This window comes from Myotis davidii, unplaced genomic scaffold (assembly GCF_000327345.1).
Source record: "Myotis davidii unplaced genomic scaffold, ASM32734v1 scaffold1032, whole genome shotgun sequence".
NCBI lineage: Eukaryota > Metazoa > Chordata > Mammalia > Chiroptera > Vespertilionidae > Myotis > Myotis davidii.
Window position 1 is genome coordinate 446,067 of NW_006289083.1, and position 26,793 is coordinate 472,859.

General features: G+C 37.9%; 1 protein-coding gene across 1 annotated transcript in view; it reads right to left on the minus strand.

Annotated features, from left to right (window-relative positions):
- Positions 1-26,793, minus strand: part of MDGA2 (MAM domain containing glycosylphosphatidylinositol anchor 2) — a 939,200-nt gene that overhangs the window by 367,872 nt on the left and 544,535 nt on the right. The window lies entirely within an intron of this gene.

Genomic DNA, 26,793 nt, shown 5'->3' on the forward strand with positions numbered 1-26,793 from the left:
TTTTTTCCATTGACCTTTTTTTTTTTTTTTTTTTAAGAGAGTGGAAGGGGAGAGACACAGAGAGAGAAACATCAATGTAAGAGAGACATATCAATTGATTGCCTCCCACATGGGGATTGTGCCTACAACCAAGGTACCTGCCCTTGACTAAACCCAGGACCCTTTTGTCTGTGGGCCAACACTCTATCCATTGAGCCAAATCAGCTAGGCTTAGTATTAACAATTTTATCTTTTTCTCTATTTCTTTTAAATTTATTATTCATGTTCTCTTTTCTCTTTCATAATTATTTTTTCTTTTGTGGTTATTTTTTCTGTTGTTGTTGGAACCTGTATGTTCCCCTTTGTTGGTTTTATTTATTTTTTCTCTGTTAGTACCTGTACAACAGCTCACATGATGTGGTTGTGGCTGAGCCTACAGTTAGCCATCCTAAGAAGTGAGCCCACCTATGAACAAGACAACAACAATCAAGACCCAATTGCAACAGGAGATAATAACCCAAATAACCCACAAAAGAGTCACTCCTAAAGCATAGAGCTCCATATTACAAGGAAACCACACCAATAGATCCCACAGGACATTTACTAGAAAAGCCCACCCCATGAAGATTGGGAGTCACAGCAAGTATATCTAATACATAGATACAAACACAAAGATAACTAAAGTGGGGAGACAAAGAGACAACTTCCAAATTAAAGAAAAGAAGGAAACACTAGGAAAAGACCTAAATGAGATGCAGGTAAGCAAATTATCAGACAGAGTTCAAATTAATGCTTGTAAAGTAACTAATGGAAACAAAGAACTTAGTAGGAGCTACATCAGCATGAAAAAAAGACATAGAAATTATGAATAAGAACCAGACAGAAATGAAGAATGCTGTGTGTGACATTAAGAAAATGCTGGAAGGAATAAAAGCAGGCTCGATGAAGTAGAAGATCGACTAAGTGAATTAGAAGACAAGGTAGAAAAAAACCCCACTATAGCAAAGCTGAAACAAAGGAAAAAGAAACTTAAAATAATGAGGACAGTTAAGGGAACTTGGGACAACATAAAATGGAACAACATCATAGGGGTACCAGAGGGAGATGAAAGTGAGCAAGAAATAGAGAACCTCTTTGAAGAAATAATGACAGAAAATCCCCTATGCTGGTGAAGGAAAAAGCTACACATGTTCAGGAAGCACAGATGGCACCCATCAAGAAGAACCCAACAAGACTGATTCCAAGACACATCATAATTAAATTGACAAATGTTAAAGATAAAGAGCTAATCCTAAGAGTAGTAGGAGACAGTCAGTTACCTATAAGGAAGCTCCCATAAATCTGCCAGCTGATTTCTCAACAAAAAACACTCCAGACAAGAAGGGAATGGCAGAAAGTATTCAAAATAATGAAAATCAAATATCTTAAAGCAAGAATACTGTATCCAGCAAAGTTATCAGTCAAAATCAAACGAGAAATAAAGACCTTTCCAGACCTAGCCGGTTTGGTTCATAGAGTGTCAGCTTGCATACTGGAGGGTCCCAGGTTCAATTCCAGTCAAAGTCATGTACCTGGTTACAGGCTTGATCCCAGTCCCTAGCCCGGGCATGTATGGGAGGCAACCGATCCATGTGTCTCTCTCACATTGGTGTTACTCTTTCTCTGTCTTTCCCCCTCTCTTCCACTCTCTAAATAGCAACAGAAAAATATCCTTGGGTGAGGATTAAAAACAACAACAACAACAAAGAGCTTCCCAGACAAAAAGACTAAAGGAGTTTATCACCACCAAAGCTGCAATGCAAGAAATGTTAAAGGGACCTAACCAGTTTGGCTCAGTGGATAGAGCATAGGCCTGCAGACTGAAGGGTTCCAGGTTCAATTCCTGTCAAGGGCATGTACCTTGGTTGTGGGCACATCCCCAGTAAGGGGTGTTCAGGAGGCAGCTGATCAATGTTTATCTCTAATCGATGTTTCTAACTATCCATCTCCCTTCCTCTCTGTAAAAAATCAATAAAATATATTTAAAAAAAGAAAAGAAAAGAAATGTTAAAAGGGCAGCTGGAAGGAAAAAAAAATAGATAAAGAGAGTTACAGACATAAAGAATAAGAATGGCTCGAATAAATGTTAATAATAACCTCAAATATAAAAGGATTAAATGTTCCAATCAAAAGACAGAGGGCAGCTTAATGGATAAGAAAACAGAGCCAATATATGCTGTATACAAGACACCAATGTCTGAACAAAGATTCACATAAGATGAATGTGAAGGGATAGAAAAAAAAATCATGGAAATGGAAATGAAAAAAGAGCTGGGGTAGCAATATTCATATCTGGAAAAAATAGACTTCAAAGCAAAGGCCATAAAGAGGTAAATAAGGCAACTACATGATAGTAAAGGGGTCAGTAAAAAAGAAGGATCTAACCCTGGCAAAGATATATGCACCTAATATAGGAGCACCTAAACATATAAAAAGCTCTTAGAGTACTTTAAGGGAGAGATTGTCAGCAATACAGTCATAGTAGGAAACTTTAAAACCCCACTGAAATCACTGGATAGATATTCCAGACCTAAAAAAAAAAAAAAGGAAAGACAACATTAAATGACACACTAGATCAGATGGATGCAATGGACATTTGAAGAATATCTCACCCCAAAGCTGCAGAATATACATTTTTCTCAAGTGCACACTGTGCCAAGCCCACACAGCCATGGGTGAACCTGGGCGGTGTGTGTGTGTGTGTGGGGGGGGGGGGGGAGAGGAGTAGTGGGGGTGAAGGATTTAGAAAACAGAGAAGAGAATAAAGCTGGGGCTAGGTGGGATGTTGCCCTCTCTGATGGAGAAGCAGCTCCACAGTCTGCAAACTGAGTCTTTATTTTATAGCCAGATTCCACGAGGCAAAGTCAGGGCGTGGTTACAATGTTATGGCAGGTTTCGAATCTACTCAATTACATGCACCTGATCAAGCTTTGTTTAATTGCTGCACCTCCTGCAGCCTATATCACTTAGTCACATGGGACCACGGGTTTGGATCATAAGGCTATAATTGGCTAAAATTGTGCTGGGAGGGTTTTACCCTGCAAGCTAGGACTTGCATATGGCTTTGCCATTAGAGGATTGTGCCCTCTCATTAGTCCAAGGCTTGAACCTGTCGAAACACTGTAGCCACTCTCCACAATAGTACACTGCTGGTGGGAATGCAGACTGGTGCAGCCATTATGGAAAATAGTACAGAGTTTCCTCAAAAAATTAAAATTAAACTTCCATTTGACCCAATTATCCCACTTCTAGGAATATATCTTAAGAATCTGAAATGCCAATTAAAAGTATATATTCACCCCTATGTTTATAGCAGTGTTATTTCCAATAGCTATGATCTGGAAATAGTCCAAGTGCCCATCAGTAGATGAGTGGATAAAAAAGCTGTGGTACATTTATACCATGGGATACTATGCAGCTGTTAAAGAGAAAGACCTCTTATCCCTTGAGACAGTATGGAAGGACCTGGAGAGTATCATGCTAAGTGAAATAAGCCAGTCAGAGAAAGACAAGTATCACATGATCTCACGTATATGTGGAATCTAATATATAACATAAACAGACAAAAAAAAAATAGGTCCAAAGGCATGGAAGTCACAGACTGAAGGATCTCAGAGGGAAGCAGTAAGGAAGGAGGGCATAAATTAACCAAAAAATTTATATGCACATATGCATAATCCATGGATACAGACAATAGCATGGTGAGGCAGAAACTGGTTGGAGAGGGGTAATGGGGAAAAAAAATGGGGGATATCTGTATTACTCTCAGCAATAAACATAGATAAGAAAGGAAGAAAGAAAGAGAGAGAGAGGGAGAGAAAGAAAAAAAGAATAAAAATTCATAACGGAGAATTTCTCATTTTTATAAAAATAGATGTTTTCATAAGCTTGAATATCATTGTCTCTGAAGAGATTGTGGAAAATTACTAGAGTTTTAAATACAGAATCCTATATAATCAAAGCCTAATATGCCAAGTGTCTGGTCATCTGGTTGGCCATTCAGCCAATCAAAGCATAATATGTTAATGATATGCTAAGGCCGCTCACCTGCTCGCTATGACATGCACTGGACACTAGGGCTCAGACTCTCTGACCAGTAGGTGAGCTTGCTGCTGGGGTCTTGCTGATTGGGACTGAGCTAGATGGGCCAGACATGCCCTGGAGCCCTCCTGCAGTCTCTACCTGGCTAGCCAACCTCCCTTGTCCCTGCCCAGCCCCAATCATGCAGTGGTGGGGTCCCTTGACCTGGCTTGCACCCTCTCGCAATCATGGACCCCTTAGGGGATGTCAGAGAGCCAGTTTCAACCCAATTCCACAGGCCGGGCTGAGGTATCCCACTGGTGCACGAATTCATGCACCAGGCCTCTAGTATACAATAAAAGAACTCTAAGAGTACCAAGTTAAATTTTCTTTACTTTAATAATACTATGGCCCAAAATATAATAACTATGTTATAAATCCTTTTAATGTCATGTATTAGAGAAAAGAAATAAAACTAATAATATTATATCAAGTAACATCATATTGCTTCATTGAAATAACTGAGGAATTCTTTGGGTTTAATTGGAAGAAAAATTAAGCAGTTATTTTATGTTCTTGGCTTGAGGCAAAGGACAATTTACTACTTTTCTCAAATTTTCTTCTAGGGCATTATTGATACAAAGCAAAATAGGTGATTTGATTTATGTTGAAAAATTTAAGTGTATCAAATAGGCAATAGTAATTATAGAAAAATGTATTATTCTATATAATAAAAGCCTAATATGCTAAGTGTTCAGTTGACCAGTCATCTGTTCAACCAATCAAAGCATAATATGCTGAGGATATGCTAAGGCTGCTTAACCGCTCGCTATGATATACACTGTCCACCAGGGGGCAGACAGCTGACTGGTTGACCAGTCTCTATGATGTGCACTGACTACCAGGGGACAGAAGCTCCAACTGATAGGTTAGCTTGCTGCTGGGGCCTGGCTGATCAGACTGAGTGAGATGGGCTGGACACACCCTCAAGCCATCCCACGGTCCCTTCCTGGCTGGCCAACCTCCTGCATCTCTCCCCTACCTGGATTATGGCTCATGCACTGGTGGGGTCCCTCAGCCTGGCCTGTGCCCTCTCAGAATATGGGACCCCTGGGGGATGTTGGAGAGCTGGTTTGGGCCCCATCCCACAGGGTTAGTGCCACTCAGCCAGAAGCTGAGCTCACTGCTGGTGAGCGCAGTGGTAGTGGTAGATCCTCTTCCACCTCTGCAATAGCACAAAGGATGTCTGACAGCTTTCTCAGGCACGCTCCCTCTGGGGAGCAGGCCTAAGCCGTCAGTCGGACATTCCCCAAGGGCTCTTGGACTGCGAGAGGGCACAGGTTGGGCTAAAAGGCCCGCCCCCACACCCCCCGCAAAGTACACAAATTTCATGCATTGGGCCTCTAGTAATAATTATAACTGATACCATATTTAATGACAACTTACATTTTGCTAGTAACTTCATAAACACTTAAGTACACAAGCATATCAAATCTCCAATACATAATTTTGATGTATATAATATTATAATTGGAATTTATCAGAGTCTTAGAAATTAAATGAACTCTATGAAATAGTTCAGCATCAGAATTCAAATCCAAGTCTTTGGGAACACAAATGTGTGCATTTATATGGGCTCCCATGCATTCTCTTGCCTCTGTATTATCATGGTTCCTTCTACCTAGAAATCGCTGTCCCTCTTGCATCCTTAACTCTTATTTAATTTTTAAGGCCCCAGACATCTATTACATTAACAATGCATCCATGATAATATTCCTTCCCAACATATAATGACTTAAATTCCCTATAATTTGATGTAAAACAAAGATACTATATTTGATATACATATGTGATAAACATGTTTCTTATAAAAAATTTAAATTATGTAAATATATGGGGGTGTGTATATATGTGAAACAGATGCATTAATTCAAAGGTTTTAAAATTGCTTACTGTTGAAATTTCAACTTATTTTAACACTGTATATTTTGTTGATTTAAATTCTTCAGCTTCAATATTTCTTAATTAAAATGTATTAGTGGTGAGTATTTTCTTGAAAACTGGTCAAAAAGTCTATATAATTACTTTGCAGATAATAGTTAAAAACAAGCAAATAGCTGCAAATTAGACCTCTACTAGGATATTTTAGAACATTTTTTTGTCCATGTAGTTAATTAGAATTCCACCCCTATAATGAAAATTTTATAAATTAATACAATTATTATAAGTTTGGATTGCTTTATTAAATAGCCATGTGGTCTAGATGCAGCTCTCCATTCTCTCTCTCTCTCTCTCTCTCCCCCTCTCTCTCCTTCTCTCTCTTTCTCTCCTTCCTTCCCTCTCTTTGTTCTTCTCTCTCAGCAGAGGAAACAACAGAGTAAAAATGGAAGAAAGTATTTGCAAACCATAGATAAGGAGTCATTTTCTAAAATATATAAGAAACTCATACAACTCAATAGCATAAAACACACAACTATAACTCAATTAAAAATAGGTAAATGACTTGAATAGACATTTTCTCTGAAGAAGACATACAAATGACAAACACACCATTAATAGATGCTCAACATAAGTAATAACCAGGGAAATGCAAAACAAAACCACAATTAAATATCACCTTGCCCTGTTAGCATGGTTATTATACAAAAAGGTAACAAGTGTTGCTTAGGATGTATAGAAATTTCTACCTTTGTACATTGTTAATGGGAATGCCAAGTAGTGCTTCTCCTATGGAAAACAGCATGGAAATTCCTCAAAAAAAAATTAAAAATACAACTATCACATGATACTGGAAGCCCAATTCTGGGAATTCATCCAAAAATATTTAAATCCATAACTCAAAAAAGGAACAGCACTCCAATGTTCATTACAGCATTTTTCACAACTAGAGGCTCGGTGCATAAATTCATGTACCAGTGAAGTCCCTCAGCGTAGCCTGCGGGATTGGGCTGAAAACTGGCTCTCCAACATTCCCCACGGGGTCCCGGATTGCAAGAGGGCACAGGCCAGCCTGAGGGAGCCCACTGGTCCAAGATCAGGACTGGTAAGGAATGCAGGAGGTTGGATAGCTGGGGAGGGACTGCGGGAGGGCTCCAGGGTATGGTTGGTCTGTCTCCCTCAGTCCCGATTAGCTGGATCCCAGCAGCAAGCTAACCTACTTATCGGAGTGTCTGCCCTCTGGAGGTCAGTGCATGTCATAGCAACTGGTCAACGAGTTGACTGCCTGGCCCCTGGTTGTCAGTGCATGTCATGGTGAGCAGTTGAGTGGCCATAGCATATCCTTAGCATATTATGCTTTGATTGGTTGAACAGAAGACTGGATGGCCAGACACTTAGCATAGTAGGATTTATCATATAGGATAGCCAAGATAAAGCTACAACTTAAATTTCCATCAACAGAAAAATGAATAAAGAAAATGTTATATTCTATCTAATAAAATGGTAATATGCTCACTCATTCATGGATAATTGAGACCATTATAAACTTTGTAGCAATAATAGATACAGAGGCAGAGCTGCCTCAAACAGATTGTCAAACTGCAGCGAGAAGGCCGGGGAGGGTTGGGGGGCAGGAGGTAGTGGGGTAAGAGATCAACCAAAGGACTTGTATGCATGCATATAAGCATAACCAATGGACATAAGATACTGGGGGATAGGGGAGGCTAAGGGACTGTCTAGGGCAGGGGGGAGGGGAAATGGACACATATGTAATACCCTTTGTAATAAAAAATTTAAAAAAAATGGTAATATGCAAATTAACCATCGCTCCATCACAAAGATGGTGGCACCCATAACTACAAGATCGCAGCACCCAGTCTCTCAGCCCTGTGGAGTCCCCCAGGACCAGAGGGGCGGCTGCTGAAAGCAGGCAGCGTGAGTGGCCTGGTGGAATGCTTGCTTCAACACCACAGCAATGAGGCAAGCGTTCTGCACCCAGCCGCAGATGGGCCTCTGGCCAGGCCCGGGTGTGGAATGCTTGCATAAGAAGAGAAGGACCCGGTGAACTGAGCAGAATTGAGTGGCCCCCCACTCCTGAACCAGGTCAAGTCCAGGTGGCCAGAAGGTGGAGGGGGTGGAAGATAGTGTGACAGGAGGGGTTGGTGGTGGAGGCACAGGGGTGAAAGCTGGCCGAGAAAGAGGAAGGAAGCCCGTTATCAGAGTTCCTGAGAGCAAGGATGGAAGTTGTTTGCATTTCCCAGCCACGGATGGGCCTCTGGCCAGGCCAGGGCGCGGAACGCTTGCATCATTGCCCCGGTGATGAGACAAGCATTCCGCGACCAGCTGCAGATGGGCCTCTGGGCCATGGAGAGCCTCTGAGCAGCAGGCACAGAGTGGCCAGGCCCTGCAAAGAGCTACTGGCGCATGGATTAGTGCGCAGGGCTACTAGTATACATATAATGGGATATTATTCAGTTTTTAAAAAGAGGGAAATCCTGTAATATGCCACAATGTGAATGAACTTGGAAGACATTATGCTAAGTAAAACAAGCCACTCACAGAAAGACAAATATTGCATGATTTTACTTATATATCTTAAAGTAGTTAAATCATAGACTCTAACAGTAGAATAATGATTGTCGGGGTCTGAGGTAAAGGTGCTAGGGAGTTGTCAATAAAGGGCATAAAAATCTCAATTATTTAAGATTAATTTATTTTAGGGAACTGCTATACAACATTCATCCTACATTAACAATACTGTATTCTACACTTAAAATTAAGAGAGTAGATCTCATGCTAAGTGCTCTTACCACAATAAAATAAAAATAAGTTTGAAATTCCCCTTAAAGCACTATGTATGTGCTTGTCTACATTCTTATGTAGAGATATGGTTTGCATCTGGTTTAACTGATCATACAACTTGACTAGGACACAATGCACATATTTTAACTGGTTCATAATCTGAAAAAAAGTATAACCTATGCAACCAAGTAATAATCCTGGAAGGCTGCACTTGGATTTTGTCAATCTCTGAATGGTTGCCTGTGCCTTCTTTATCCTGCAATATATATATATTTACTCTTATTAAAGTTTTAAGTGAATATGAACTAGAATCTTGTGATTGAGAGCCCAGATAATCACTGCAAGTGTTTATCGGACACCGTACAAAATATAGATTTATTTTTTTAAAGTAGTGAAGACATGGGGGGTGGGTAGGGGCTGGGAGGATGGGGGAAAAGAGAGGGAAGGGAGGCTATCTGTAATACTATCAATACTAAAAAGTTTATTTTAAATAAATAAATAAATAACTAAAATAAAAAAAGTGAAAACAAACACACAAAAATATATAGATTCTTATATCAAAGTCCCCAAAATAATAAAAAATGTAATGTCTCTAGAAAACATTTTTAGAGACTAATATTTTATGAGTTCAAAGTGAATAAAAATATATTTAAACTGAGCACAAAATTCACAATTCACAAACCATTAAAAAAGATTGATCAAGTTAACTATATGAAAAACATTTTAAGTCTTTGAATCCAAAGACAAAAAATAGAGATCACAGACTAAGAAAAAATACTTGTGACACATAAAATGATTAATGTCAAGAGACTATTAGGTGTTTCTTTAAAAGGAAAAAAAAACAAGAACAAAATAAAGTCTGTAAAATAAATAAGTTGTATGGAAAGCCAATTTATAGAAAAAAAAGGCCTGACTGCTAATAAATATGAAAAAGATGTGTATCCTTAGTAGTAATTAAAAATATCAAGTAAAAATTATGAAATACAATTTTAGATCCTTTTGATTGGCAAAATTTGATTCACTAAAATAACAACTACATGTTGAGAAATACATGGATATAAGAACTCTAATAGGTTTCTTGAGTGAAATTTGACTCAACCACTTTGAAAAACACTTTAGCAATATTGAGTCAAATTGAAGATGCACTCTGAGAACAACTAATTCCACTTCTTGACACATGCATTGAGAAAATATTACAGATGTGCACACAGCGACAGGTATGCATTTATTCAACTCTTTCCTAGTAGAAAATTCCAGAAAAATTTCAGCATCACTCATCATTCAGTAGAATATTTTTTTGCAGTATAACAAATGAGCTAAATCTTCATGTATTAATTGGTATAATCCCAAAAATTTATGTAGAAAAAAAGTAAATAAAGTTGCAAAATTATCCATATAGTTTTATATTTCTATAACTACTGAAATACAAAAATACTGTACACAATTAGTGCATACAAAAACATGTAACAAATACATCAAAATATGCCTATGAAAAACTAAATTTTTGTCTCATTGATACTCTAATGCTCTGTTGTAACAATGCAATACATTTTGATGGAATTGTTTAGTATATTACTAATTAGAAATTCAGTTTCATATTATCAGATATTGTAGATATCTATTAATATTCAATATGGGTGGAACAAGGATTATTACAGAAATATAACTATTTTTATTAAAGGCAATATATCAACTATTTTCAAATAATTAAAAAATTACACATTCTTGACTTCTAATAATAAAAACCAACATTTATAGGATACTTACTATACGCTAGTTACCTTTCTACAAGTTTTATGAGTATTAACTCACTTAATACTGGGACAAATTCTATGAAACATATGAGAATTACAAGTGAGGAAACCGATCTCGGGTATTTAGAAAACTTCTCAAGGTTGCATAACTAAGTGATTGAGTTGCTTTCAAACCCAGACAGGCTAGCTCATGCTATTGATCATATACTCTGATGAGTCTCAATGTGTCTTAAACATGAGTTGACTTTCAATTATCATTGAGACCTCTAGTCACTCAATCTTCTCAAATTACTCAGAATTTGTAAATCAACAGATGGAAGCCAATCCTCTCTAAAATATATGTATATTCTGGATCACTTCAATTTTCTGTATCTATTATGTATGGTTGATTATAATTATTACCACTTTCTTTTGTAAATGTGTTCTCTTGTTTTGCTATGAGTTTATAATTATTTGTTTCATCTCATTCTGGACATGGCTCTGTTTCTGTAATGAGGCTAGGCCAATATTCCCACTAATTTCTGTTAATAATAATGAAGAATTGGAAGGATCCTATTTACCCATGTTATTATTTTCAGTGTAAATAGTTAGCCACAGCTGCTTCAATTATCCCAATTGTATGACAGAAAAATTAGGTGGGGAGATGAGGGTACAAATACATCTATCAACTCTCTAGGCATTCAGAATGTATGAAAAAAAGAAAAGAAATAATTTGCTTGCAGGCCACCAAACTTCAAATTGAATAGGCTTATATAAATTCTCTCAACACCTAACATATACAATGGACATAATCACAAGACAGATTTGTAATTAGTAATCAAACAGTTTATACTTGCATAGAATTTTTCAGAAATGTTTTGTTTATTTATCTCACATAACCCATTGTTAAACTGAAGAACAATAGATAATTTCATTTTTTGTTATCTAATAAAATGTTTTTACACACATTTCCAATAAGTGACTTAGAATAGCATTGAATAACATAAATATTAGTTGAGTGAAAATATATACTATTAAAAATATTCTTGGGGCTTCCAGTCAAGATGGCAGTGTAGGTAAACATGATACTCACATTGTCCTACAAGCACATCAAAATTACAATTACATAACAACCACCACCTGAAATCCTACAACTAAGAATATAAAGAAGAATTTACATCGAGACTGGTAGGAGGGAAAGAAATTTGGAATGGTTTGGATCCACATCCATGTTTGATGGATAAAAATTGTGAAGGATATGTTTACTGTGTAGATCTCCCCTGAGGAGCAAGGGTTCCAAGCCCCACACCAAACCTCCCAACCCAGGGTTCAAGCCCCAGGAAGAGAAGTCCTCAAAACATCTGGCTGTGAAAACTAGTGGAGATTGTGGCTGAGAGACAGTGAGACTGCTGGAGCCCCAGGCACTTCCTCTTAAAGGGCCCATGCATGGACTTACTCAGACTCACACATTCTGAGCTCCAGCACTGGAGTAGCAGGTGGAAAAATACTGGGGGAATACAGGAAAGGACTAAATTGTCTGTCATGGGGGTGAGAGTTGGAGAGGCAGCTTTATCCTAGAGCAGTGATGGCAAACCTCTGACACGCGAACTCATTTTTTTTTTCGTTGATTTTTCTTTGTTAAATGGCATTTAAATATATAAAATAAATATCAAAAATATAAATCTTTGTTTTACTATGGTTGCAAATATCAGAAAATTTCTATATGTGACACGGCACCAGAGTTAAGTTAGGGTTTTTCAAAATGCTGACACACTGAACTCAAACGGTTCGCTATCACTGTCCTAGAGAGAAGTGCTGGCAGAGGTCATAATACCTTCTCTAAGCCCATCCCCAACAGAGCTGATAGGCAGGGCTATGTCTAAGTCTTCATCAACCTGGCCATCACTGTTAGTGTGCTCTGGCGAATCCAGAGACCCTGACTTGGAGGCCAACCCAAGCTGTTTCTAGTGGCTTTTCTAACCATTTGGACTCAGCATTCCCCATACTTCTCAATAAAGTCCCGAGCCCAGATCTAACAACAGCTGTCCTTAGTTTGGAGCTTGGCCTCTCTTAGGCACCTCTAAGCCCAACACAAGTAGCAGCCGTCTTCAGATTGCTTTGTAGCCCATGTTGGTAGTCCCAGGCAAGGCACAGGGATAAGTGACCCTGGGCTGTATCTCCTGAGAGGTCCCAGAGCTAGCACTCCCAGTGAATAGCTTCAGACCATATCAAAGCACCATCCAATTTTATCCACAAGCAACATACCCAAGGGGTGGTCTCAGAGGGCACCAGAGCCCCACTGAAGTAAGTTTTGCTCAGTGGGGTAGGCCCCTAGATAGCTGATTCCCCACAGTGATTGTGCCAATCCTTGTAGCTGATTGGCCTGTGTGTAAATCCCTATTATTGGCAAGCAAATAGCAATCAGGGATCAACTAAAACAGGAAGATGTACACAGCCCACATGGGAGTGAGAGATGAGGTGCCCAGCTTACATAAAAAGGGAACTGTAACACTGGGCCCTACAGGATACCTACAACAGAAGGCCACTCTACAAGCTCAGGAAAATTAGCAGCTCTACCTAGCAAAGAGAAGCAAGCACAGGGTTATAAAGATGCTCCATGAACTTAGAGGACATGTAGATGAACTTAGTGAGAAATTCCACAAAAAGATAGGAAAATAAAAACAGAGATAGAAAATATAAAAAAGAACCAATCAGAAATGAAGAATACAATAACTGAAATAAAGAATATATTACAGGGGATCAACAGTAGAGTAGATGAAGCAGAGGATCAAATCAGTGATTTAGAAGATAAGGAAGCAGGGAACACCCAATCAGTGCAACAAAAAGAAAAAAGAAACCAAAAAATTGAGGACAGAATAAAGATTCTCTGGGATAACTTCAAGCAGATTAACATTTGCATCACGGCACACTGAAAGGAGAAGAATGTGAGCAAGGAATTAAAAACTATTTGAAGAAATAATGATGAAAAACTACCCTAACCTGGTGAAGAATATAGACATATAAGTCCAGGAAGTGTGGAATCACAAACAAGATGAACCAGAGAGGCCCACACCAAGGCACACCGTAATTAAAATGGCAAAGGATAAAGACGAAGAGAGAATCTTAAAAGAAGCAAGAGGAAGCAGTTATCTACAAGGAGCTTCCATAACAGTGTCAGCTGATTTCTCCACAAAAACTTTGTAGGCCAGAAGGGAGTGTCAATAAATATTCAGTGTTGGAAAGATTTATTCTTCTCAGCAAAGCTATCATTTAGAGTCGAAGGACTTATAAAGATCTTCCTAAACAGGAAAAAGCTAAAGGAGTTCATTACCACTAAACTAGTGTTATATGAAATGTTAAAAGGTCTTCTTTAAGAAGAAAAAGAAAAAAAAAGATCAGAAACACAAAATAATTAAATGGTCATATATATCTAAATATCTATCTATCTATCCATAAACAATTGAATTAAAAATCAATAAATAATGAAACAAGCAAAACAGAAACACACTTATATATACAAAGAACGTTTTCTGATTGCCAGGTGTGAAGGGCTTGGGGGCTTGGGTGAAAAAGGTGAAGGGATTAAGTAGTACAAATTGGATATAAAGTGCCAGTATAGGGAATATAGTCAATATTAATCTAATAACTGAATGTGTCAAATGGGTTTGAGATTTATTGGAATGATCATTTAGTAAGCTATATAATGGCAAATCACTGGGTTTTACAACTGAAACTAATATAATATTGTATGTCAACTGTAATTGAAAAACAAAAAGTAAAGTAAAAGAAACTTCTATCTTCAATTTCAGGCTTGTGAGATGAATCCATGTTATTATGTAATGCTAGTTCATTAATTTTTACTGTGTATAATGTTGAATTTTATGAATGTACCAAAATTTATATAGCTATTTTACTATTAATACTATCTAATAAAGAGGGAATATGCTAATTTACCCTCACATCATCGCAAAATTGGTGGCACCCTAAGCCAATAAGGGGGGGATATACTAATTGACTGTCCCATGCTCAAAGATGGCAGGGCCCACAGCCAATAAGGAGGGAATATGCTAATTGACTGCCCCACCCTCAGATATGGCAGTGCCCATAGCCACAAGATAGCCAGCAGGAGAGGGCAGTTTGGGGGGGGGGGGAGAACCAGGCCTGCAGGGGAGGGCAGTTAGAGGTGACCAGGCCTGCAGGGTAGGGCAGTTGGGAGCAATTGGGCCTGCAGGGGAGCAGTTAGGCATCGATCAGGCTGGCAGGGGAGTGATTAGGGGGTGATCTGGCTGGCAAGGGAGTGATTAGGGGGTGACCAGGCTGGCAGGGGAGTGGTTAGGGGGTGATCAGGCTGGCAGTCAGGCAAGCGGTTGGGAGCCAGTAGTCCCGGATTGTGAGGGGGTTGTCCGACTGCCAGGCCTAGGGATTGGGCCTAAACCGGCAGTCGGACATCCCCCGAGGGGTCCCAGGTTGGAGAGGGGTCCCAGCTTGGAGTAGGTGTAGGCTGGGATGAGGGACACCTCCCACCCGTGCATGAATTTCGTGCATTGGGCCACTAGTCAATATATAATTGCTTCCTTTTCTTATTTTGTTGTTATAAATAATTATCTTTCCAACATTCTTCTGGGCATATGGATACATATAATAGAGGTACCTTTTATATGAAATTTTAACAAGCAAAATAATAATATATTGTTAATTAAATGCACATATATAGTAAAATTATAAATAAGCATATTGGGAAAAACTACCAAAGTCAGAAGAGCAATTATGCCTAGGAAAGAATGGGTATATAGGGGATTTTAACTACACAGGCCTTACTTTGTTACTAAAATAGGATGTTCATATATGTGTGTTTGTTCTCCTATTAGCTCTACATTTTTCATATTCCCAAACACTTCATCAAAATACAAAAAGGTGAGCGCTTTAGGTAAAAATAATCAAAAAGGAAAAATAGTTTTTCCATTTGAGATTTTATAACAATGACATAGTAAACTACTTTTTCCCCCCCCAATAAAGCCATTGGTTACATGTCACCCTTTGTGGTAAGGACCTTCCTAAATGACCCCTTTAGGTGTGTATGTCCTTGTGCAAGCTTCTCCCTTTGACCGTGGGCTGGACCTCAGGACACACAGCTAACAAACAGAATATAACAAAAATCATGGCATTTTACCTCAAAGGTTATGTCACAAAGATTTCGTGGCTTTTTTTCAGGCGGGGGAGTGCTCCCTTTTGTTCTCTTGTTTGCTTGATCTAAGGCAGTGGTTCTCAAACTTACTGATGCCGTGACCCTTTAATACAGTTCTTCATGTTGTGGTGACCCCCGATTTCATTGTTACAAATTTAACATAATTAAAGCATAGTGATTAACCACAAAAACAATATGTAATTATATATGTTTTCCGATGGTCTTAGGCGACCCCTGTAAAAGGGTCATTCGACCCCCAAAGGGGTCGCGACCCACAGGTTGAGAACCGCTGATCTAAGGGAAGCTGATTTTCATGTTGTGAGCTGCCATGTGTCAGGGAACTTATTTTTCTGGGGAACAGCCAATGAGGACATGAAGGCTGCCAACATTCACATGAGTAAGCTTGGAAATGAATCTTCTTCCCCTCTCATGCCTTGAATGACTGCAATCCTGGCTGACAACTCATACACAGTCTGGAGAGACCCTGAAAACAAAGACTTAGCTAAGTCATCAGGGATTCCTGACACACATAAACCATGAGATAATAAAAATTTGTTATTTTAAGTCACTAAGTGTTAGAGTAATTTTTATATAGTAATAAATAACACTCTATTCTTAGGAAAAGAACATAAACTGAATTATGGGAATATAAAATATTTCTAGCAGTAAAGTTAAAAAAAGAGGACATATGTAATACTTTCTACAATAAAAATACATTTTAAAAAAGAATAAAAAGGAAATATTTTAATATATTTAAAAAGATGATTTGAGAAGATTAATTTCTAGTATGACAGAGAAAGGAGATCAAAACATCTTTAAATCCTCTTCCAAAAGGCAACAGCATTCCAACGGGCCTTTGACCTATGACATACAACTGGGATACACTTATGCACAAACATGACTGAACTTCAGGTAAGAGCAGCACAAAGCTGTGGTGTTGATGCTTGCAGCTACTCCCCTACCATAGCACAACCAGGCTTTGTGTTCATGGTAGTGCTGTAGAAACAAATTTTGCTGCTACTGCTAGAGAGAGTTTGCTTGATGGGGGTGTTTTCAGTTGATGACAAGCAAACAGGAGGGGCAGCAGCCCTGGTTTCCAGAGTTTGCAACTCTGATCTCACTCTATCCTTCTATAACATATTCTCTCTCTCTCTCTCTCTCTCTCTCTCTCTCTCTCTCTCTCTCTCCACTCACACACACACTCACTCACAAGCACACATTAAGTGTTATCAACCATTGATTAACAGTTGCTGCTACAGTAACCCCTCCAGGAACAGTAGTAGTTTAAAGTGCTCATGTTGCTCCTTTGTGAAAATGTGTCTTGGAGTGACTTGACCAGAAAACATGAAAGTTATTGCCCCAGAGCCATGCAATAGGGTTGGCCCAACTACTTCTTCCTGAAGATTCATCAGGACCACAAGATAATAGGCAACAGATATTATTTCTGGCAATCACTGTGTTGACATTGCGTCAGTTATCATTTTTATTCTTCCTAGTAAGTATAGCATGAACATAGTCTGCATCCATACATTTTTCCTCCTCCCAATCACCTAGTAAACAAACATACCATCATTGATATGCAGGTTTTATGATGACTGAAAACATGGCTGCATTATTAGGCAAACAAACATTTAATTTTAAGGCCAGAATTGTTTCCTGAATCCTAAAAAAAAAAAAAAAAAAAAAAATAGCTACTGGATTTCTACTTATATGTAAACCTATAATGTGAGAGGCAGAGCTCAGATAAATGGTTTTTGCAGAGTATGAACTTCAGCATCCAATCACTATGTCAGGTAGGAGTTGAACTTAAGTCTGAAATCATTCCTGGTGATCTTTCTCACTGATGTGGTGATAGCTAACACCTAGAAAGCACCTCGGTGTAGCAATAAAAAGAAATAGTGAGTCTGCGCTCTGGCGCCCTAGTAAAATGTCACTGTTTCAATTACTTCCCCAGAATTTCACTTGCCTGCCTAGTTCCATTGTTTCTCTCACTTATCTGTCATTTTTGCTGTAGGGTAGTGGCAGCATCTTACAGAAGTGCCCAAGGTTGTGGCTTTCATATTTACTCAGAAAACAGGCCATGATAAACTCAAACCAGCTTGACCTGGCACAACATCCAGAATGAGGATAGAGTTGATCTTGCGCTAATTGAAATGCATAGCATCGTCCTTTTGTTTCCATGCAGTGTCTGGAAATGGCCACTTTGCTGATGTAGGAGCTGGAACCTAATGACTCTTTGCAACATTGCTGTGGCAAAATAGCATGAATGTGGATGTGTAGCGAGTCTCACTGAAAGCAAAATACACAGCCTCCCCGGACAGCAGGCCAATTTGAAATCAATTGTGTGGGTGGGAAACCTGCCTGTCCTGTGGGCTACAATATTGGGCAATCAAGACATGCACTGCATTAATGCATCTGTTTCAAAGCGCACATCCTTTGAAATTTTTTCTCATAATCTCTGGTGGAAATATATAAATATCAGCAAATTCAATAAATTGCTTCACAGATCAACTTGAATATAAGGTCAAAGATCTCAGAAAGGACAAAATCCTTAAAATATTATCTATGTGAAAAATAAATGTGTCTCTACAAGATTGCTGTATCTGTATGACATTATGTAACAGTTTCATAATGTTCAGAAGATCTTGATGGCATATAAACTACTGAGCACTTTTCTTTCCTGCTCCCTTAATAAAAATAACTTTATCAACAGGACATCTTTCAATTTCCCCTCCCCCTACCTAGTAGAATGCATCTGTGACTTGGCTGGAGTACTCAATGGAAAATCCAGTGTAGGAGACTGGTAAGTGAACTGGAGTTTTCAATCTTCTTGCACAGCTTCGTTTGAAACAATATAGTTAGGAATCAGCTCATGTAGTTTTCCCCCCTTTATAACCTTAGTGTTTCAGGAGGTACTCATTCACACAACTGTTTCAAAATGCCTTAGTTTGAGACTTGCCCTACAAACTGTTATATTAGCTTTATGGAAGGTGGATAGTTTTCAACAGAATTGTTAATTTTTTTGAGATTAAAAATTATTTGTAGTATCTGAATTTAGCTATATATAAATATATATATATATATATATATATATATATATATATATATAGATTGCATCATCCCTCCCTAATACTCTTAATTCCAGGGAGAAAAATAATTTCTTGGGATCCAGGTTTGCATAGTGAAAAACTATAATATCATTGATTTTTAAGGGTGGGAGTGAATGCATAGCTTACAAATATCATAGATTCTCATGCATATAGACTCTTATCTATCTGTATCTGTTTGTGTATATATGTATGTCTCCCTTTAGGACTAGAATTCTATGTATGTTAGCACTTCAGAAATTTGAAAACAATATGAAGACCCTAGAAAATAACCATAATGTTCTTTCTTATATTTTTAATGAAAGTTTCACAAAGTAATCTTTACACCTCCTAAAAAATAAACTGAATTTATTTCAAGAGAACAAAGTTGCTTTCTATAGAAAGCATTAATTTCTGAATTCTAAAGTAATAAGATTGAGAAAAAACTAAAAAAATTATGACCAATTCTTAATTATAATATTCATTAATAGAAAAGGCTATCTTAGAGATATCTTTATCTTTTCAAAAGTTTCAGTTGTCACATCCATAGCTTAACATACTGTGTACTCATTTGATTAAGGTGTCTGTTAATTGCTCTTATTTCACCCAAAACAACAGGTTACCAAACTAAGAATAGTAAATGCTTTCTGAATTTTTCCAGTAATAATGAGTTTCTACTTGTCTACCTCTTTTTTCATCTGCTTGTCAACTTTGTAATGAGTGACCATGCCATGGCTAAATGGTGAATCTTATGTACTGCAGTCAGAAAATACTTAGTATTATCACAATTCCCTTTTAGCTTTCCTTCTCAAAATCAGAGCACAGTAAAACGAACCCACCTGTGGAGCACATAGTGCGTGGTTAGAAAGGCAGAGTGATTAGATGCTAATCAAAGGTGCAGAATAGTAGGGTCAGATACTTAAAAAAGCCACCCAGATAATGAGTGCCTGCATCTTAATGTGCATATCGAAGAAAGCAACCACCTTAGCTATGCAATTAATAAGGTCTCTTCATTTACAATCTGAACTGTGCACAAATACAGACATTGATAACTTTCAGCAATTAGTTAATAGTAAAGCAAAAAAAATGATAATACCAGTGCCAGGAATTAATAATAGTAGATCGCCAGTATATATTACTCAGAATTCATTTTCTAAAATTACAGAATGTTGAATTTAGCTGTTACAACCAATTGTAAACTATTATTATTTCAGAGGATGTGTTCAATCATTCACAGTTAGCTATTAAATGTTCAGTTGAACAAAAAAATGTGACTTGGACCCATCTATCCTAGGGTAAGAGATTTTAACCCTGTGACTATATATAGTTCTTCATTATTCTAATTTCTTTTCATTAGAGGATGCAGAATATGTCTTCCTGTTAACCTTTGATCTGTCAATATGTAGGGTAAAATGAGAAAGTGGTGGCAGGCACAGAACGCCACTTATAAGTGCTGAAGAAACAATGAATGACAGATGATTTAATGTGCCCGAGTCTGTATTCACAGTAAACCTACACTCCAGAGAATGATACAACTACATGCCTTTCTTTGGATGTGGCCTGGAACCAGCATTTTAATAGTTTACCACATAAATTTTGTATATAAAATTACATTAAACATAAAAATAGGAGACAGTGAGAAAATAGGTTTCTAAACTAGACTTTCTTTAAATTAGTTTTAGGGTATATTTATCAAATGGTCATTTTAATTAGATTCATTTAGAGGCAATACTTTGTTCATTAGCCACTAACATGAAGGACAGAATACATTTTTTAAAATCTCTTCAGAATATCTAAACCAACAATCACTTGCCCAGCAAAGTGTACCTCAAAGGGACATAGGCTTTTCCAGATATTTATCATAATTGTATTTACATTTTAATATGTATCCTAGAAAGAGAACTTGCATTCTTCCAATAGAACTAAAATTTAACTGAAAGAGAAAAGCTAGACACAGCAACAATGTTTTTAAAATTTTTGAGGTGTTAGGTTGATTTAATAAAACAGTAACAGATTCAGACGGTACAGGCAAGTTCATTCAGGAGAAGGTAGGTCATTAGTTTTCCATTTTTCTTTGGCTGAATAACAAATAATAAAGACTTCTACAAAAATGTTCAAAGTACCTCAATATATTTATATGCACACATATATAAAATATAAAATTTAACTATCAGTTGCTTTTTTATTAGGAATTTTAGTTAATGCACCGAATTTGGTGGCAGGTACAGAAAGCCACTTATAAGTGCTGATGAAACAATGAATGACAGATGATTTAATGTGCCCAGATCTGTATTCATGGCAAACCTACACTTCAGAGAATGATAAAACTACATGCATTTCTTGGGATGTTTCTTTGTGGCTGGGAAACAGCATTTTAATAATATATTTAGTTAAATGGTATGTTTTGCCTTTTTATGGTATTTGAGCATGAAAGTTGTCTGGCCTTTAAAAAAAAATACTTATCCTGGGATGATTCCTTTGCTGAAGAGGGAGTACTAGAGTTCTTATTCAACTAGGTTAACCGGTCCCACAGGCCCTCTCCAGGAAGCACAGTTTCAAGATAAGCACTAGGGTCTGATAAAGTAAAGCAATCAGTCCATAAGCAAACAAACAGAAAGAAAAGAAAGAGGAAAGAAAGAAAGAGGGAGAGAGAGAGAGAGAAAGGAGGGAGGGGGGGAGAAGGAAGAAAAGCAAGCAACACTACAGTATTGAACTGAAAATTCAGATAAAGGGATAGCTCACACATAAAGATGTTTAAGCTACAACAAAATTGTAATTAGCTAGTAAGATGGATCGCTCTTGGTTTCTCTCTGTGTGTGTTTCTTTCTCTCTCTCCTCCCAACAACATTACTAACACTCTTTTTTAAATAATAAAGAACCTGAATCAAAAAATACTCCACGGCTTTCCCACAGCCATTTACCTACTAAACATTTAGAGGAAAAAACGAAAGGCATCGCCAGTGCTTTCTATTAGAACATATCACTTATTAATTTTATGTATTCTGGAATAATTGTAATATCAGTATGTTTGATATAAGACACAAACTCTCACTTTTTCTCTGCATTAAAATACAAACCCTGCATTTCAGCACAAACTTTGATATATCGGTTAAAGATGGCATATATTCTATTAAAACCAGTGGTATGAAAATTTTCATTCTTTCAACTTTAAACTGAATTATTTTCATGCACACATTATTTATATTTTGAGTTTTAGTGCTTCCATTTAATTATTTTAGTTCCCATCAATGTTGGCAATAGCTTTTACATTCATTGAACTACCATGAAAAGCATCCTCTTTTTAACAAAATTGTGTCTTAACAGTCCAAAGATGATAATATCTCAATTTAACTAGGAAATAGAGAAAATATTGTGTCCCCTAGGAACACTTTGAAATCCTTAAATTAATTTAAAACTCTGTCTTTGAAATACTTATTATTTAAATGTGAAGACATTAAGGCCCAGAATCTGTACTATATCTCCCAGCAGGGTGTTCTTGATGAGCCGGTTTTATTGGGCCACATGAAAATGATAAAAAATAATTAATACAGACTTACATCTACAAAGTTTAACCATCCTCATGTTAAGGTTTCACTTGATATTCAGATCAGAAAATAAACTGTTGATTAAAAAAATAAAAAAGCATACAGATAGATAAGTTCAAAGAGTTTATTGGCTTTCATTAAGTATCTTGGATAGGAATTTAAAATGCTATTGCAACAAGGATTCAAAGGTTCCTTCAGTCTGTAACTGGCAATTGGAATTCAGGAAGATAGCTAAAAAAAAAAAAAAAAAAAAAAAAAAAGAAAAAAAAAAAAAAAAGTAAATTGCATATTCTCTGTGGATGGTGCGTTAGGTGTCTGAGATCTACAACAAATAGCTATGGACAGTCATCCAGAGGCTATGCCTGGTGAAGGAAAATAATGAATTACTAGTAAAAGCTGCATTTAAAAGAAAGTTAAAATCTACACAAATTGAACATCAGTAAATTATGCTTTTTTTAGCATTCCAATATCAAGACCAATATCAGTCCTATGTATCCTATATTGGGACATTGCTGGCATTTAGACTTTATAACTATAACTATATATAAAAAGTTATGCATAGTTATTTAGTTGTAATTACATATAGCTATATATAGTTAAAATAGTTTTATATGTAGTTTGTATATTTAATTTATAACTATATATAACAAGTTGAATATTTTGCTTATAAGAAGCTTTCAAAATAATGTCATCATATAATATTTTAACTATTTAATTTCTAAAAATATTACATTCATAAAAACTGTGTTTTCTCCTTTTTGTTAATAATTTTTCAGGGAAGATTGAACCAGAATACCTTAGCATACGAGAAGTAATAAGCAGTGTAGTAGTAATCTATATATATAAAGAGTCAGGGGACGTCACATCCGAAACAACAGAACAGATGACCGAACAGGCTGACTCGGGTAACAAGGCCAGCAGGGGGGTTAGTGAGGGATGATCAAATTTCTGAGCAGCAGGCTGCGTGGGGTGATCAGGCTGGCTGGGGGGTTAGTAAGGGGCAACCAGGCAGGCAGGGGATGCAGTTGGTGTCAACCAGGCCAGCGGGGGTCGGGGGACAGTTAGGGGAGACCAGGCTGGCAGAGGGGAGCTGTTGGGGGCCACCAGGCCAACAGGGTGGGGCAGTTGGGGGCAATCAGGTTGGCAGGCAGGTGAGCAGTTAGGAAAGAGGGGTCCTGGATTGTGAGAGGGATGATCCCAGGATCAGGCCTAAACCGGCAGTTGGACATCCCCCGAGGGGTCCTGGATTGGAGAGGGTGCAGCCTGGGCTAGGGGACCGTCCCCCCTGCCACCATGCATGAATTTTGTGCACTGGGCCTCTAGTATTAAATAATGACATAAGGTGACCTCTGCTCTCTAGGAGTTTACAAGGCCTTTAGAAAAACAAATTTATGGGTATGAACCATTATATAACACTTGCCAACATACACATTAGCTGTTAATACAGGTCTACAGTGCCTTACAGGTACATAAAATTTCACAATTCCTTCTACATGATTCTTAAGTATAAAAGATTTCAAAATAGGAAGGTTTTCCATAATTGATTTAAAAAATTTGATATGACCAGAGCTCTTCTGTTGATAAACAAGGATATTTTTAAAGTTCATGTTTGACATGACTCAGCATAGATAGAACTACAGGACTCTTAATATTTTTCATCATGGGCTAGTGACCTAGATCTCACTAGTGATAATACAAAAAATATTGCCTGTTCACCATGACCTTTCTAAAATCTGAAAAACCTTGAATGGGCCTCGAGGTTTCACAAATTATATTGTGGACAAGATACATAAAGGGATAGGCATAATCCAGTCTCAGAGGGAAGGCGGAAGGCGGGCTTTGAGAGATCAACCAAAGGACTTGTATGCATGAATATAAACATAACTCATGGACACAGACAGTAGAGGGGTGAGGGCATGAGCTAGGGTGGGTGGGAATGGCCAGGGGAGGACAATGGGGGAAAAGGGAGAGATATGTAATACTTTAAATAATAAAGAATTGAGAGAGAGAGACAGAGAGAGAGAGAGAGAGAGAGGCAGTCACACTAAATTTTGAGGCATAAAACTCAAGAATGAAAGTTATAATTTCCAGGAGAGAAAATGAAGAAAGAGCTCAAGGAGTGGGCATGGAGTCTTGACTGTTAGGCAAGACTGGGAAGCTGGATGGAACAGCGGAGCCATGCATGCCATAGAAGCCACAAGGTGATCCCAATGTGGAGGCAGATAAGGCAGACTCTTTGGGCTGCAGAGGTGGAAAGGCCAGCTAGAATATGGGAAGGGTGGAGGCAAGAGGCAAGGTTGTGAGGGGAGAGGTGAGGTCAGAGGTGAGATGAGGAGGATGTTGGTTTGGGATAAAACAGGGATTACATTTCTACAAAACGGAAAAAAAAATAGAAGCACAGGAAATTGAATTTTTTAAAACATATTTTATTGATTTTTTACAGAGAGGAAGGGAGAGAGATAGAGAGTTAGAAACATCGATGAGAGAGAAACATCGATCAGCTGCCTCCTGCACATCTCCCACTGGGGATGTGCCTGCAACCCAGGTACATGCCCTTGACCGGAATCAAACCCGGGACCCTCCAGTCCGCAGGCCGACGCTCTATCCACTGAGCCAAACCGGTTTCGGCAGAAATTGAATTTTTATTAGTGAAAAGTACACATGAATATAGAATTTTTAGTGACAAGTACTGTGGTGGGCCCTGGATGTAAGCGCGATTGATCTGGCAGTGATGGGTGAATACCTTCAAGGGAGCAATGTTATTGCAGGGGCGTCTACAGGGGGCCTTCTGCACGGACCAGGGATGAGTGAATGGGGAACTGGAATAAGGGAGTGGAGTTGGGATTACAAAGGGCATCTATTACTCCGTCTCAATTTAGTTCATTCTAAAAATTGAGAAAGATTTCTAAATGTATTCATTCCACATTTTGAAAGAACTCTTAGGGATGCACACCTGAAAAACATTTGAAATGAAATAAACCCTTTCATTTACTTTATCAGAGCCATCTGGGTGTCTTGGAAGCATAGCTGCTTCATCGTTGCCTCATGACCCACAGATGTTTATGTTCTAAGCCTGGTGGCTAACTCAGGTGACCAGCAATAAAACAACAACAAAACAACCACACTGCACTGTTCTCTCGCTGGGCTTAGATGCTTTCATTGCACTTTCAACTTAAGAGCATGAAAGCACGTTATTTTTCAGGTACAATATTTGATGTCCCCTCACACCAGTATGGTTCAGATGCTAAGAGTGTTAATTAAATTTCTCCCTCTATTAAAAGACAATAGAGCTAAGTTTCTGAAAATATGACGTACCGAGGCAAGGTCAGTTGTTTTCTCTGATATCCTACCTCCTCTTGCCTCTCTCTACTTTCTATATTCCCGTCAGGCCGAAAAAAATATTTCCAGTGATAGAATAGTGAGCAATTATTCAAAATGTTACTTTATCCTACCAGTGAGGCTCATAATTTGCTAGATTTAAAAATATGTGGGATGAATTTAATCCCTTCTTCACCTTCTTTCATCTGGTTCCACCCCTCTCCCCACTCTGACTGCTGTCAGTCTGTCCCATATATCCATGCCTCCTATATTCATAACCCATACACACAGACAACAGTGTGGTGATGGCCAGAGGAAAGGGGGTGGGGCAGGGTCTGGGAGGAGGTGGGCAAAGGGTTGTGGGCTGTGGGGGAAGGGGCGAGGGATGGGGCACCTATAATAGTGTCAACAATAAAACTGAAGTGTAAAACTAAATAAAAGATAAAAATAAAAAAGAAATCATAAAGTACACACACACACACAAAAACACACACTCAATGATAAGTCAAAAGCTGCAACCTGGCTGAAAGCAAAACACTTTAAAATCTTGACCTGGTAGTTCCATGATACAAAGAGAGGCCAAAGTCTATGAAATACTACGATGAAATTATAGAGGTATGAGTATTTAGTAAGTCTAGCCAATGCACTATGATCTGTTGTTGGAAACATGTTATAAAATCCATTACTAAACAGATAACAACATCTCTTTTTAAGATATTAGAGCAAAAAAAATAATCAAGACCAAAAATATCAGTAAATAAATTAATTAAAAATAATAAGATGTGTTGAATAATTCTAAGTAAACATCCCTCTGTATATTTTAATATGTAAACAATTTTATTAGCTGATTTTATTTTTACAAATTATATTACTTCTAACTTTTTTTTCTATTTTTTAAAATGAAATATATTGGCAATATAGCATTGACAGAAGCAGGCTTTACCGTCACGAAGAAGCTACTGTATTTGCCGGCGTATAAGACGATTTTTTGGCCCTGAAAAATATGCCTCCAAGTGGGGGGTCGTCTTATACGCCAGGTACACTTCAGATAGCCTGCCCATAGTGCTTGCCCCGTGCCACAGTGGCCTCCCGATGCCCGCCCACTTCATTCCACATACCGTTCAGGCATCAGCAGCGCTGCTGGGTGT